The 16,616-nt window shown below is 38.3% G+C and overlaps 1 non-coding gene across 1 annotated transcript; it reads left to right on the top strand.

Annotated features, from left to right (window-relative positions):
* Window positions 1–1,384: 1,384 nt before the first annotated feature.
* On the top strand, window positions 1,385–1,490 carry LOC129640443 (U6 spliceosomal RNA). The gene has a single exon (XR_008708814.1). It is a non-coding gene; the product is annotated as a U6 spliceosomal RNA (small nuclear RNA).
* Window positions 1,491–16,616: the final 15,126 nt, after the last annotated feature.

Here is a 16,616-nt window from a genome sequence, read left to right as displayed (position 1 = left end):
GGGAGACAAAGGAGTTTGGGACTGGGACTTGTGCCCACGAAGGGAGTCATGAAGGAAGAAAAGATTCTGCATACTAGTAAACTCCCTCACAGGCTGGGTCAGAGGGGATCTTCGGAACCTCAGAGGACAGTACAGTGAGACAGGTGTTGCGAAGGTAAAACAGATGATTCACCACAGAGATTGTGCTTAGTGGCACTTTCCAGCAGAGAAGCGGCTCACATTACAGTGTCTGCCCGCAGTGAGTGGCAGCTGGGTATGGAGGCTCAGGCCTTGGAGGTCAGTCTGCAGGGAGGGGACCAAGGTTGACTGCTGTGAAGATACTGTGAGGGGGCTAATTTGACACTGCAGAGGCAGACCAAAGAAAATGCTTGGGCTGCCAGAGAAGCAAAAGATCATTCCCGTGGAAGGGCTCTAATGCCATGCTCTAACTCCATACATTCACAAAACAAAAGACCATACCCTAGAGAAAACCAAAAAAGGGTGAGCCAGCTGCAGTCTACAGCCCCAGAGCCAGAGAAGCAGGTGGAGGGCCAGAGGCAAAAGGCAAGGGGCCGCTATGGTAACAACCCCAGAGATTACAACTACCACCAAGCTATAAGCAGCAATAGGTCACTATGCACATCTTCCTGGGAGCCTGAATGGCTTTCGTCAGGCTTTCCTCAGGAAAGCCATTCCTCAGCCTGAATGGCTTTTCCTTGGTCATTTAATGGCCATGGGTCCCACAGCCCAGGATCACCTCGCCTGGGGACATGCACAACTCACCTCAGAGTGTGGTGACCTTCCACAGGGACCAGCCATAGCAAGCACTTCCCATACACCCCAGTGTCATCTGCTGTACCTCTCCCTCTTCCCAGCACAACTGAGCAAGTCAGCCCTAATAAACCATTACTTTACCTCCCGTGTCTGGGTGGAGAACAGACACTGGAGAGACTTACAAGCAGAGGCAGTCCCCAAACCAAAGTGGAATGCCAGGAGCTGTGTAAGCAAAGAAAAGAAGGGGAAATCTCCCAGAAGTGGCAGGTGCAATGATTTAAATTCTTGCAATTAGCCTGTGCTTTAGGTGGAACTGTAGAATTTGAGAATAAGTACAAGCTGGAGCAAGGGAAGATATAAGTCTGAGCTGACCCCACACTACCCACAACAGGTCCAGAGACCTTTCTAGATATATTGGAGTAATTTCTGAGTAAGCAGATCAACTGGAGCAAAAAAAAAAAACAGACGAATCACTTGGATATTCTTCTCACTACCATTCTATATATTTCCCCCTCTTTTTTTTTTCCTTTTTAAAATCTCGTATTGTCTAAATATGGATTATTTCTACTCCTTTAATTTTTATTTTTATATCCTACTTTTTTTAAAAAAAGAAAAAAAAAACAACACCCTAGTGCTCGCTTCACCAGCACATATAGTAAAATTGGAACAGTACAGAGAAGATTACCATGGCCCTGTGCAAGGATGACATGCAAATTCATGAGGCGTTCCATTTTTTTTTTTCAAAGAGGACATACAGATGGCTAACAAACACATGAAAAGATGTTCAACATCCTCATTATTAGAGAAATGCAAATCAAAACTATAATGAGTTATCACCTCACACCAGTCAGAATGACCATCATCAAAAGTTCTACAAACAATAAATGCTAGAAAGGGTGTGGAGAAAAGGGAATGCTCCTGCACTTTTGGTGGGAATGTAAATTGATGCAACCACTATGGAAGACAGTATGGAGATTCCTTAAAAAACTAGGAATAAAACCACCATATGACCCAGAAATCCCACTCCTGGGCATATGCCCTGAGGAAACCAAAATTGAAAAAGACACATGTATCCAACTGTTCATTGCAGCACTATTTACAATAGCATACGGAAGAATAATAGAACATGGAAGCAACCTAGATGTCCATTGACAGATGAATGGATAAAGAAGTTGTGGTACATATACACAGTGGAAAATTACTCAGCCATAAAAAGGAATGCATTTGAGTCAGTTCTAATGAGGTGGATGAAGCTAGAACCTATTATACAGAGTGAAGTAAGTCAGAAAGAGAAAGACAAATATTGTATTCTAATGCATATATATATGGAATCTAGAAAAATGGTAATGAAGAATTTATTTACAGGGCAGCAATGGAGAAACAGACATAGACAATAGACTTATGGATATAGGGAGAGGGGACGAGAGTGTGAGATGTATGGAAAGAGTAACATGGAAAGTTACATTACTATATGTAAAGTAGAGAGCCAATGGGAATTTGCTGTATGGCTCAGGAAACTCAAACAGGGGTTCTGTATCAACTTAGAGGGGTGGGATGAGGGAGATGGGAGGAATGTTCAAAATGGAGGGGATATACGTACACTGAGGGCTGATTCATGTTGAGGTTTGACAGAAAACAAGAAAATTCTGTAATTATCCTTCAATTAAAAAATTATTAATTAAAAAAACCTTATTTTAAAAATAAATTTCATGATTTTGATTTTTGTTTTTCATGGTTTGTATCTGATTTTGTCTAATTCTTTCTTTGTTTTTTATTTTTATTTTTTGATGTTTTGATTTTAATTTTGTATCTTTGACAGTCTAAATTTTAGTGTTGATTTTCACTTAGGGGTTTGATTATTGGCTTGATTGCTCTCTTCTCTTTAAACACCTCTTCTTATCCTTTTACCCGCCCCCCCCACCCCGCCTTTTCTCCTTCTTCCCTCTTCTTTTCCCTATGTAAGTGTGTAAATCTCTTTGGGAGTTCATGGCTGTTGAGAGTTGTTTCACCATTAGTCTAGGGGTTTGGTCTTGAGAGGGTAACAGGCAGGAAGGACAGGGGTCTCCAAACGGAGGAAATAGGCTGCAAGTGTCAGACATTTTTATCTCTCTTAAGTTGCAGGAGGAAACAAACTAGCTATATTTTTTTCCTTCTCTATACAAATTTAAAATAAGTTTTCTTTTAAAATACTGTGTTGCCATAATGACACCTGGTCTTACCTGAAGTTAGCTATTCTCAAACCTTGAGTTAACCAATGCATTTTTCTTATGGAAATGTTTGTCTTAAGCTATGTTAATGTACTATGAATTTACCCCAGACTCTGTCTTCAAGTCGGTTCCGCCAAATGGCTCAGAACCTACTTGACAAACCATTATGTTATACTCAGATATTGTTCCCCTAATCTATGTAAATGAAACTATTTGTATATGCCTTTCTACAAGATTCAAGTCAATCGTTTTATGGCCCGGGATGAATCGTCTGGTTCTGAGATTATCCCAAAATACATCTTATGGATGAGGGGCCTGGTGCCATTCTGAGTTTTAAGACATTCCTTTCTTTCATTAACAGACTGCTAGTGACTATATAATATCCATCTGAAGACTAGCAGGGAGGGTACTCTTTCTGCCCCTTCTGATGCCTATATCAGAAGTTTTTTCTATCTCCTTTATACTTTAATAAAACTTTATTACACAAAAGCTCTGAGCTATCAAGCCTCGTCTCTGGCCCCGAATTGAATTTTCCTCTGGAGGCCAAAAATCCTGGCGTCTTTTTGTGGTTCAGCAATAACCTTTCAGTCTTCTATGCTGTGTGGCCAGTGAAGTTTTGATGCTACTGTAAGGGGTAGGGACTGAATCCCAGAGACAGGAGACTCAAACCCAAGACCTTGGACCACCAGAGAACTCGGGACCCCATAGAACATTAATAGGCCAGAGCCCTCCCAGAGGCCTCCATCTCAATACTAAGACCAAACCACACCCAAAGGCCAGAAAGCTCCAATGCCAGATGCCCCACACTATTTCTTCAGCCAAACAGGAACACAACCCTGAACATTAGCAGACAGCCTGCCCAAAGCTATACAGAACCCATAGACACCAAAACACACCACTGGAATGGCACTGCCCTCCAGAAAGACAATACCCAGCTCCATCCATCAGAGCACAGGCACAAGTCCCCCCAACCAGGAAACCTTCACAAGGCATTGGCCCAACCCCATCCACAGGGGACAGACTCCAAAATTAAGAACTGTGAAGGAGACCCCAAACACAGTAGATTAAACAAAATGAAAAGACAGAGAAATATGCAGCAGATGAAGGAACATGGTAAAAACCCACAAGACCAAACAAAGGAATGGGAAATAAGCAGTCTACTTGAAAAACAATCCAGAGTAATTATAGTAAAGATTACCCAAAACTTTGAAAATAAAATGGAGATATCGATAAATAGACTAGATGCAATAGAGATCAATATGATACAAGAAATGTTTAATGAGGGCTGAGAAGAAAGAATAAACAATCAATAATGAACTGATGCTGAAGCTGAAACTACAATACTTTGGCCTCCTGATGTGAAGAACTGACTCACTGGAAAAGACCCTAATTCTGAGAAAGATTGAAGGCAGGAGGTGAAGAGAACAACAGAAGATAAGATAGTTGGATGGCATCACTGACTTGATGGGCATGAGTCTGAGCAAGTTCCAAGAATTGGTGATGAACAGGGAAGCCTGGTGTTCTGCAGTCCATGGGGACACGACTGAGTGACTGAACTGAACTGAATGAACAACACAATAACTGAAATTAAAAATACACTGGAGGGAACCAACAGTAGGGAAGCTGAGTTAGAAAAATGATTAAATGAAGTGGAAGATAGAATGGTGGAAATAACTGAATCAGAGAAGAAAAAAATAATAAAAAGTAGTGAGGACAGTCTCAGAGACCTCTAGGACAACATTAAGCTCCCCAATGTTCAAATCATAGAGGTCCCAGAAGAATTAGAAGGGAAAGGACATAAGAAAATATTTGAGGAGATTATAGTCAAAAAATTCCCTAAAATAGGAAAGGAAATAGTCACCCAATCCAGGAAGCTCAGGGAGTCCCATATAGGATAAACCCAAACAGATACATGCCAATACATATTTCTCTACATAACAATACTATCAAAAATTAAACATAAAGAACAAATATTATAAGCAGCAAGGAAAAGCAACAAATAACATACAAGGGGATCCCCATAAGGCTAACAGCTAATCTTTGAACAGAAACTCTGCAAGCCAGAAGGGAATGGCAGGACATACTTAAAGTGATGAAAGGGGAAAACCTACAACCAAGATTACTCTATCCATTAAGCATCTCATTGAGATTTGAAGGAGAAATCAAAAGTTTTACAGACAAGCAAAATTTATGAGGGTTCAGCACCACCAATCCAGCTCTTCAACAAATGCTAGGGGAATTTCTATAGACAGGAAACACAGCAAAAAAAAAAAAAAAAAAAAAAAGTCCTATAAAAACAAACCCAAAACAATAAAGTGAATGGTAATAAGATCATACATATCAATAATCATCTTAAATGTAAAAGGTCAAAATGCTCCAATCAAAGGACACAGATTGGCTGAAGAGATACAAAAACAAGATTCTTATATATGCTGTCTACAAGAGACCCAACTCAGACCTAGGGATACATACAGACTGAAATTGAGGAGAGAGAAAAAATATTCCATGCAAACAGAAATCAAAAGAAGGAGTAGCAATATTCATATCAGATAAAATACACTTTAAAACAGGGATCATAACAAGAGACAAAGAAGGACACTACATAATGATCAAGGGATCAATCCATGAAGATGTAACTGTTATAAATACGCATGCACCTAACATAGAAGAACCTCAGTATATAAGGCAAATGCCAACAACTATTAAGGGGAAGTGAACAGTCCACAATAATAGTGGGGAATTTAAACACTCAACTCACCCCAATGGACAGATCATTAAGATAGAAAACTAACAAGGCCGCATAAGCTTTAAACAATACATTGGACCAGTGGGACCTAATTGATGTCTACAAGGCATCTCAATAGAAAGTCCAGAGATAAATCAACACATGGGCACCTTATCTTTGACAAAGGAGGCAAAAATATACAATGGAAGAAAGACAGTCACTTCAATAATTGGTGCTAGTAAAATTGGGCAGTTCCATGTAAAAGAATGAAATTAGAACACTTCTGAACACCATACATGAAAATAAACTCAAAATGGATTAAAGACCTAAATGTAAGAGCAGAAACTATAAAACCCTTAGAGGGAAATATACGCAGAATACTCTGTGACATAAATCACAGAAAAATCCTCTATAACCCATCTCCTAGAGTAATAGGGGAAAAAGCCCAAAACTAAACAAATGTGACCTAATTAAACTGAAAAGCTTTTGTACAAGAAGCAAACTATAAACAAAGGGAAAAAACAGACCTCAGAATGGGAAAAACTAATAGCCAATGAAACAATTGATAAAAACAAATCTCCAAATTATACAAGCAGCTCATGCAGCTCAACACCAGAAAAACAAACAACTCAATCAAAAAGTGGGAAAAATACCTAAACAGACATTTCTCCAAAGAAGACATACAGATGGCAAATAAACACATGAAAAGATGTGCAATACTGCTCTGTATTAGAGAAATGCAAATCAAAACTACCATGAGCTGTCATCTCACCCCAGTCAGAATAGCCACCATAAAAAAATCTACACACAATAAATGCAGGGAACCCATTTGCACTCTTGGGAATGAAAATTGATAGAGCCAATATGGAGAAGAGTATGTATATTCCTTTTAAAACTAGGAATAAAACTTGCATAAGACCCAGTAATCCAGTAAACCCCGAGGAAACTCTGGTGCACTGGGACGACCCAGAGGGATGGTACAGGGAGGGAGGAGGGAGGGGGGTTCAGGATGGGGAACACGTGTATACCTGTGGCGGATTCATGTTGATGTATGGCAAAACCAATACAATATTGTAAAGTAATTAACTCCAATTAAAATAAATAAATTTATATTAAAAAAGAAAAAGACAAATGACCCCAATGTTCATTGCAGCACCATTTACAATAACTAGGACATGGGATTAACTTAGATGTCCATCGACAAATGAATGGATAAGAAGTTGTGGTACAGATACACAATGAAATATTACTCATATAATGTATTTGTGTCAGTTCTAATATGGTGGATGAACCTCAATTCATTTCACTTCAGTTCAGTCACTCAGTCGTGTCCGACACTTTGCAACCCCATGGACTGCAGCACGCCAGGCCTCCCTGTCCATCACCAACTCCCAGAACTTGCTCACACTCATTTCCATCAAGTCAGTGATGCCATCCAACCATCTCATCCTCTGTTGACCCCTTCTCCTCCTACCTTCAATCTTTCCCAGCATTAGGGTCTTTTTCAATGAATCCATTCTTCGCATCAGGCGGTCAAAGAATCAGAGTTTCAGCTTCAACATCAGTCCTTCCAATGAATATTCAGGGCTGATTTCCTTCAGGATGGATTGGTTGGATCTCCTTGCAGTCCAAGGGACTCTCAAGAGATTTCTCCAACACCACAGTTCAAAAGCAACCATTTTTCAGTGTTGGGCTGTCTTTCTGGTCCAACATTCAAATTCATACATGACTATGAAAAACCATAGCTTTGACTAGATGGACCCTTGTTGGCAATGTCTCTCCTTTTTAATATGCTGTCTAGGTTGGTCATAACTTTTCTTCCAAGGAGCAGGTATCCTTTAATTTCATGGCTTCAATCACCATCTGCAGTGATTTTAGAGCCCCCCAAAATAGTTTCTCACTGCTTCCATTGTTTCTCCATCTATTTGCCATGAATTCATGGGACAATATGCCACGATATTAGTTTTCTGAATGCTGTGTTTTAAGTCAGTTTTTCCATTCTCCTCTTTCACTTTCATCAAGAGGCTCTTTAGTTCTTCTTCACTTTCTGTGATAAGGCTGGTGTCATCTGTGTATCTGGGGTTATTGATATTTCTGGAAATCTTGATTCCAGCTTATGCTTCATCCAGCCTGGCATTTCTCATGATGTACTCTGAATATAAGTTAAATAAGCAGGGTAACAATATATAGCCTTGACATACTCCTTTCCAACTTGGAGCCAGTCTTGTTCCATGTCCAGTTCTAAGTGTTGCTTCTTGATCTGCACAGAGACTTCTCAGGAGGCAAGTAAGGTGGTATGGCATTTCCATCTTTTTAAGAATTTTCCACAGTTTGTTCTTATCCACACAGTCATAGGCTTTGGCATAGCCATTAAGCAGAGATACATGTTTTTCTGGAATTCTCTTCCTTTTTCTATGATCCAACGGATGTTGGCAATTTCATTTCTGGTTCCTCTGCCTTTTCTAAATCCAGCTTGAACAACTGGAAGTTCGTGGTTCACATACTGTTGAAGCCTAGCTTGGAGAATTTTGAGCATTACTTTGCTAGCATGTGACATGAGTCCAATTGTGTGGTTGTTTGAGTATTCTTTGTCATTGCCTTTCTTTGGGATTGAAATGAAAACTGAACTTTTCCAGTCCTGTGGCCACTGCTGAAGTTTCCAAATTTGCTGGCATATTGAGTGCTGCACTTTCACAGCATCATCTTTTAAGATTTGAAATAGTTCAACTGCAATTCCACCACCTCCAGTAGTTTGTTCGTACTGATGCTTCCTAAGGCCCACTTGACTTCACAATCCAGGATGTCTAGCTCTAGGTGAGTGATCACACTCTTGTGGTTATCTGGGTCATGAAGATATTTTTTTGTATAGTTATTCTGTGTATTCCTGCGACCTCTTCTTAACATCTTCTGGTTCTGTTAGGTCCATACAGTTTCTGTCCTTTATTGAGCCCATCTTTGCATGAAATGTTCCCTTGGTATTTCTAATTTTTGTCTGAATTTGGCAATAAGGGTTTCATGATCTGAGCTACAGTCAGCTCCTGGTCTTGTTTTTGCTGACTGTATAGAGCTTCTCCATCTTTGGCTGCAAAGAATATAATCAATCCAGTTTTGGTTTTGACCATCTGGTGATGTTCATGTGTAGAGTCTTCTCTTGTGCTGTTGGAAGAGGGTGTTTGCTATGACCAGTGCTTTCTCTTGGCAAAACTCTGATAGCCTTTGCCCTGCTTCATTTTGTACTCAAAGGCCAAATTTGCCTGTTACTCAAAGCTCAGGGTGAACCTAGAGCCTATTATATAGAGTGAATATGTAAGTGTAAGTGAAAATCACTCAGTCATGTCCAACTCTTTGGGACCCCATGGACTATATAGTGCATGGAATTCTCTAAGCCAGAATACTGGAGTGGGTAGCCTTTCCTTTCTCCAGGGTATCTTTCCAACCCAGGGATAGAACCTAGGTCTCACACACTGCAGGCAGATTCTTTACCAGGTGAGACACAAGGGAAGTCCCATACAGAGTGAAGTACCTCAGAAAGAGAAAGACAAATATTGTATATTTATGTATACATATGGAATCTAGAAAGAGGCTACGGATGATCCTATATGCAAGGCAGCAAAGGAGACACAGACATAAAGAACAAACTTTTGCTCACAGTGAGGGGGAGGGTGAGAAGGTGGGATGACTTGAAAGAGTAGTATTGAAGCAGATATATTGTTTTTGTTGTTGTTTAGTAGCTAAGTAACTTTGGTAACCCATGGACTGTAACAGCCAGGCTTCTCTGTCATTCAGTTTCTCCTGGAATTTGCTCAAACTCATGTCCATTGAGTTGGCGATGCTATCCAACCATCTCATCTTCTGTCACACCTTTCTCCTGCCCTCAGTCTTCCCCAGGATCAGGGTTTCTTCCAATGAGTAGGCTCTTCACATCAGGTTGCCAAAGTATTAGAGTTTCAGCTTCAGCATCAGTCCTTCCAATGAGTATTCAGGACTGACTTCCTTTAGGATTGGCTGGTTTCATCTCCTTTCTGTCCAAGGGACTCTCGAGAGTCTTCTCCAGTACAAAAGTTCAAAATCATCAATTTTTTGGTGCTCTGCATCTTTTTTTTTTAATTAATTAACTTATCTTAATTGGAGGCTAATTACTTTACAATATTGTAGTGGTTTTGCCCTAAATTGACATGAATCAGCCATGGGATTACGTGTTACCCATCCTGAAACCCCCTCCCACCTCCTTCCCCATCTCATCCTTCAGGGTCATCCCAGTGCATCAGCCCCAAGCACCTTGTCTTATGCATTGAACTGGACTGGTGACCTATTTCACATATGATAATATACATATTTCAATGCTATTTTCTCAAATCATCCCACCCTTGCCTTCTTCCACAGAGTCCAAAAGTCAGTTCTTTACATCTGTGTCTCTTTTGCTGTTTCACATATAGGCTCTTCATTACCATCTTTCTAAATCCCATATATATGCGTTAATATACTATTTGGTGCTTTGATTTCCGACTTACTTCACTCTGTATAATAGGCTCCAGTTTCATCCACCTCATTAGAACTGATTCAAATGCATTCTTTTTAATAGCTGAGTAATACTATATTGTGCATATGTACCACAGATTTCTTATCCATTTGTCTGCTGATGGACATCTAGGTTGCTCTCATGTCCTGGCTATTACAAACAGTGCTGCAATGAACATTGGGGTACACATGTCTCTTTCAATTCTGGTTTCCTCGGTGTGTAAGCCCAGCAGTGGGATTGCTGATTCATATGGCAGTTCTATTTACAGTTTTTACAGGAATCTCCACCCTGTTCTCCAGAGTGGCTGTACTAGTTTGCATTCCCACCAACAGTGTAAGAGGGTTCCCTTTTCTCTGCACCCAATCCAGCATGTATTGTTTGTAGACTTTTTGATAGCAGCCATTCTGACCAGCCTGAGATGGTACCTTATTGTGGTTTTGATTTGCATTTCTCTGATAATGAGTGATGTTGAACATCTTTTCATGTGTTTTTTGGCCATCTGTATGTCTTTGGAGAAATGTCTGTTTAGTTCTTTCACCAAATTTTTGATTGGGTCATTTATTTTTCTGGAATTGACCTGCATGAGCTTCTTGTATATTTTTGAGATTAACTCTTTGCCAGTTGCTTTGTTTTCTATTATTTTTCCCATTCTGATGGCTCTTTTCACCTTGCTTGTAGTATCTTTCGTTGTGAAAAGCGTTTAAGTTTAATTAGGTCCCCATTTGTTTATTTTTGCTTTTATTTCCATTACTCTGGGAGGTGGGTCATCAGGATCCTGCTGTGATTTATGTCAGTGTTTTACCTATGTTTTCCTCTAGGAGTTTTATAGTTTCTGGTCTTACATTTAGATCTTTAATCAATCCATTTTGAGTTTATTTTTGTGTATAGTGTTAGAAAGTGTTTTAGTTTCATTCTTTTACAAGTGATTGACCAGTTTTTCCAGCACCACTTGTTAAAGAGATTGTCTTTTCTCCATTGTTATTCTTGCCTCCTTAGTCAAAGATAATGTGTCCATAGATGCATGGATTTATCTCCAGGCTTTCTATTTTGTTCCGTTCATCTATATTTCTGTCTTTGTGTCAATACCATACAGTCTTGATGACTGTAGTTTTGTAGTAAAGTCTGAAGTCAGGCAGATTGATTCCTCCAGTTCCATTCTTCTTTCTCAAGATTGCTTTGGCTATTTGATTTTTTTTTTTTTTTGTATTTCCATACAAATTGTGAAATTATTTGTTCTAGTTCTCTGAAAAATACCAGTGGTAGCTTGATAAGGATTGCATTAAATCTATAGAATGCTTTGGGTAGTATACTCATTTTCACTATATTGATTCTTCCAATCCATGAACATGGTATATTTCTCCATCTATTTGTGTCATCTTTGATTTCTTTCAGCAGTGTTTTATAGTTTTCTATATATAGGTCTTTTGTTTCTTCTTCTTTTTTTATTTTTTTGTGTCTTCTAAGTATTTTTATTTTTTTAAAGTGTGATTAGATTTTTTATTTTTTTTATTTTTTTAAAAATTTTATTCCATTTTTAAATTTTACATAATTGTATTAGTTTTGCCAAATATCAAAATGAATCTGCCACAGGTATACATGTGTTCATAGATTTATTCCTAAGTATTTTATTCTTTTCATTGTAATGGTGAATGGAATTATTTCCTTAATTTCTCTTTGTTTTCTCATTGTTAGTGTATAGGAAGGCAAGGGATTTCTCTGTGTTAATTTTATATCCTGCAACTTTACTATATTCATGGATTAGCTTAAGTAATTTTCTGGTGGGTGCTCAGCTTCTTTACGGTCCAACTCTCACATCAAAGATGGGTTGCTTTGCATATCTGAGGTTATATGTCTTGCATGACTGAGTACATCATGAGAAACACTGGGCTGGAGGAAGCACAAGCCGGAATCAAGATTGCTGGGAGAAATATCAATAACCTCAGATATGCAGATATGGGTTGCCTTGAGACAGTAATATTGAAACATATACATTTTCATATGTAAAACAGATAGCCAGTGGGAATTTGCTGTATGATGTAGGGAACCAAAGTCGGTGTTCTGTGACAACCTAGAGTATTGGCATGAGGAGGGAGGTAGAGGGACGTTTAAGACAGTTGGGCCATGTGCATGCTTGTGGCTGTTTCATGTTGAAGTAAAGCAGACACCATCAGAAGATTGTAAAGTAATTATCCTTCAATTTAAAACAACATAAAATGAAAAAAAAAACATTTAAATAAAATAAATTAAGTAACAAAATGATGAGATCCCCTACTTAAGAATCATTAGAAATTATTAGAAGTCAGGCATTGGTTCCAACATTTTACTTACATTATTTATAATCACAAGTTACTCTATTATTTTAGTGATGAGGAAACTGAGCCTAGATGATAAAATTGAGTTCGGGATAATAAATTCAATAGAAACCCAACTTTATGTATGCCAACTGAATTGAACATATTATTATATGAGAATCAGAATGTACATCTAACAAGTATTCACATCATCTTTGGATAAACTAATGAGCATGATATGACAATATTATTCATTCACATTCTACTTATTATTTAGATGACAGCTGTACTACATGGTCATCTAGGTCAATCATCCCAATCAAGTTCTGCTTCACTGACAAAAAAGACATTTCGGAGCTAAATCTTAGAAGATCACCTGGAGCTAAATCTTAGAAGATCACCTGTAATATATTTATCCTATGTTTACATGGGAAAGTTTATTGGGTAAATATTTTGAAGAAAAATCATAGTAATGTCCTCAAGCACATTACTGTCTGAAAAGGGGGTAAAAGCTTAGAAAAATACACAAATGACCAACATACAGGGAACAGAGTTGTGCAGCTTCCAGATAATAAAGGTAAAATGATATGAAAACTCAAAATAGTTTATCTTTATATGCAAGGATCAGGTAAGCTTTCATAGAAACGGCAACTAATTTGAGATTAACAATGAAAGGAATATTATAAATATTGTTTTAAGGAAAAAATATGAAAACAAGCACATTACAAGGCAGTTAATTTATGATAAGTATCCACTGAACAGAACAGATAGTAATATACAATTACTAAGGAATAACTAAGGAGATAAGGAAAGCTTGCTGTGGGAGCTAACTACTATAATAGGACTTGAAGGAAGGTTAAGTTTTAAATGGGAGCATGGTGGGCAAAATGAAGCAATTTAAGATAGAAGTACATCATGAGAAATGCTGGGTTGGAGGAAGCACAAGCTGGAATCAAGATTGATGGGAGAAATATCAATAACCTCAGATATGCAGATGACACCACACTTATGGCAGAAAGTGAAGAAGAACTAAAGAGCCTCTTGATGGAAGTGAAAGAGGAGAGTGAAAAAGTTGGCTCTAAAGTTCAACATTCAGAAAACTAAGATCATGGCATCCGTTCCAATCACTTCATGGCAAATAGATGGGGAAACAATGGAAACAGTGGCTGACTATTTTTCTGGGCTCTAAAATCATTGTGGATGGTGATTGCCACCATGAAATTAAACGATGCTTACTCCTTGGAAGGAAAGTTACGACCAACCTAGACAGTATATTAAAAAGCAGAGACATTACTTTGTCAACAAAGGTCCATCTAGCAAGGCTATGGTTTTTCCAGTGGTCATGTATGGATGTGAGAGTTGGACTATAAAGAAAGCTGAGGACCTAAGAATTGATATTTTGAACTGTGGTGTTGGAGAAGACTCTTTAGAGTCCCTTGGGCAGCAAGGAGATCTAACCAGTCCATCCTAAAGGAAATCAGTCCTGGGTGTTCATTGGAAGGACTGATGTTAAAGTGGAAACTCCAATACTTTGGCCACCTGATGTGAAGAGCTGACTCATTAGAAAAGACCCTGATGCTCGGAAAGATTGAGGGCAGGAGGAGAAGGGGACGATAGAGGATAAGATGGTCGGATGGCATCACTGTCTCAATGGACATGGGTTTGTGTGGATTCCAGGAGTTGGTGATGGACAGGGAGGCCTGGCATGCTGCACTTCATGGGGTCGCAAAGAGTCGGACATGACTAAGCAACTGAACTGACTGAAGATGGCATTGAAAATTAATTTTTAACAATTTTATCAGTGTCTGACACACAGTATGCCAATACATATTTACAAATAAATTATATTTCCAAAGGCAATCTTCTCATTATTCATCAATGTAAGTGATACAATAAACTACAATTTACTCAAGACAAAGCTTAATATGTGTCACATAATAATTATGCCCCTGCCAGAATGAGAAAAGATAAATGGTTGTTCTCCCTCACCACCGGATACGCAATCTAGAGAGATGAAAGATGATTAGACTAAGCTTGGTGATTTGGTTATTTGAATTCAGTTACCTGAACCATCAAAGGCCTCATTTCATAAATGCAAAATTTTTTTATAGCACATCAGAGACTTTTGGGAAAATTATACTAGTTGATCCTAAAAGCAATAGTGAATATGTCTTGCAACACACCATTAAGTAGTCTAGTTAAGGTTTAGATGCTTTTAGGACAAAAGCAGTTAATATTCTCTTACAAATCAGTTCCCATTTCTTTCTAATTGCTATTAAGAAAGTTAGAAGTTCACCAGATGTATTTTATAGAGGTATGTTTAGAAAACTTTATGGAGCTAACAATGAATTTAATTGATCTTAACATTTTTGAGGTGGTCATCCAAAAGGAAATACAATCATTAAATATCATTAAATTAAATGCAATTAAATACATTCCTATTCTTAGATGAATGTAAAGACAGTACAAAATCTATGAAGTTATCATTGGTGGTATTATTACTATATATGTGGTTGTTATAATAAAAACCTCAAATAAATCCCCAGTTTAAATACACATTCTTAACACACATTACATATTTGTTACACTCAGAGTTGTAAGCAATGTTGAAACTTTAAGGAAAAAAAATTTTTTTTTTAATTTAGAAAAGCTTATTTAGTTAAGGCTTTTAAATAATGGTCTTATATTTTATTCTCCATCCTGTAATGACATAGGACTTGTTTGAAAATATGCTCAAGTAAATGCTAGCTTTAAAGAACGATTTCTCATTTTTATAAATGTGAAAAATATATCATTTGTAAAACTTGGAAAAAAGGAAATTTACATACTGGGATGATGGGGTGAGGGAGTTGTAAAAAGGGTAGTGATAATCTAGTTCATGTATCCTGAAATTCTTTTGCAATGTACCCTGAAAACTTTAACCAGAGGTACCTACAGATCCCCAGAGCTCTGAAAGTAGAACCATTAACTAGTCTGGTCTTGAGGATGGACCAGATTCACTTATTACTTTTAATTTGAGTTCGTATTTCTGCCCTTCCTATGTTTTCTGCCTGTCTGCTCTTCAAACAAACATGAAGATACTCTTCCTGCCCATTCTCTGTGTTCCCAAAAGTTGCCAAAGATTAACAACTCTCATACTCTCATCTATAAGCAGACCCCCTAATATTCTGAAGAATTGGATGATGTCATCTGTAAGTCACTGATTTCTATTGTCCAAAAGTCCTGTTGTTTATATTACCTGAATTAAGTTGCCCAAAAAATGAGGGAGAAGGCATGTTAATGGCCTTATCTCTTGGAGGTGTATCCAGTGGGAACAATGTTAAATCAGAAATAAGCAAAACCCATGTTCTAGCTTCAGCCTTTGAGAAAGCTAATTTAATATTCTGAGGTAACCTTTCACCTCCTGCAAGGTGTTTTAAGTACAGTTCAGTTCAGATCAGTCGCTCAGTTATCTGCAACTCTTTGCAACCCAATGGACTGCAGCATGCCAGGCCTCCCTGTCCATCACCAATTCCTGGAGTTTAATCAAACTCATGTCCATTGAGTCGGTGATGGCATCCAACCATTTCATCCTCTGTCATCCCCTTCTCCTCCCACCTTCAAACGTTCTGAGCATCAGAGCCTTTTCCAATTAGTCAGTTCTTCACATCAGGTGGCCAAAGGATTGGAGTTTCAGCTTCAACATCAGTCCTTCCAATGAATATTGAGGGCTGATTTCCTTCAGGATGGACTGGTTGGATCTCCTTGCTGTCCAAGGGACTCTTAAGCATCTTCTCCATTACCACAGTTCAAAAGCATCAATTCTTCAGTGCTCAGCTTTCTTTATAGTCCAACTCTCACATCCATACATGAATACTGGAAAAACCATAGCCTTGACTAGATGGACCTTTGTTGGCAAAGTAATGCCTCTGCTTTTTAATATGCTGTCTAGGTTGGTCGTAACTTTTCTTCTAAGGAGCAAGCGTCTGTTAGTTTCATGGATGCAGTCACCATCCGCAGTGATTTTGGAGCTAAAAAAAAAAATAAAGTTTGACACTGTTTCCACTGTTTCCCCATCTATTTGCCATGAAGTGATAGGACCAGATGCCATGATCTTAGTTTTCTAAATGTTGAACTTTGAG

The sequence above is a fragment of the Bubalus kerabau genome, chromosome X, assembly GCF_029407905.1.
Source record: "Bubalus kerabau isolate K-KA32 ecotype Philippines breed swamp buffalo chromosome X, PCC_UOA_SB_1v2, whole genome shotgun sequence".
Classification (NCBI taxonomy): domain Eukaryota; kingdom Metazoa; phylum Chordata; class Mammalia; order Artiodactyla; family Bovidae; genus Bubalus; species Bubalus kerabau.
Note: the sequence above shows the minus strand (reverse complement) of the source record. Positions and strands in the feature narration are given on the sequence as shown.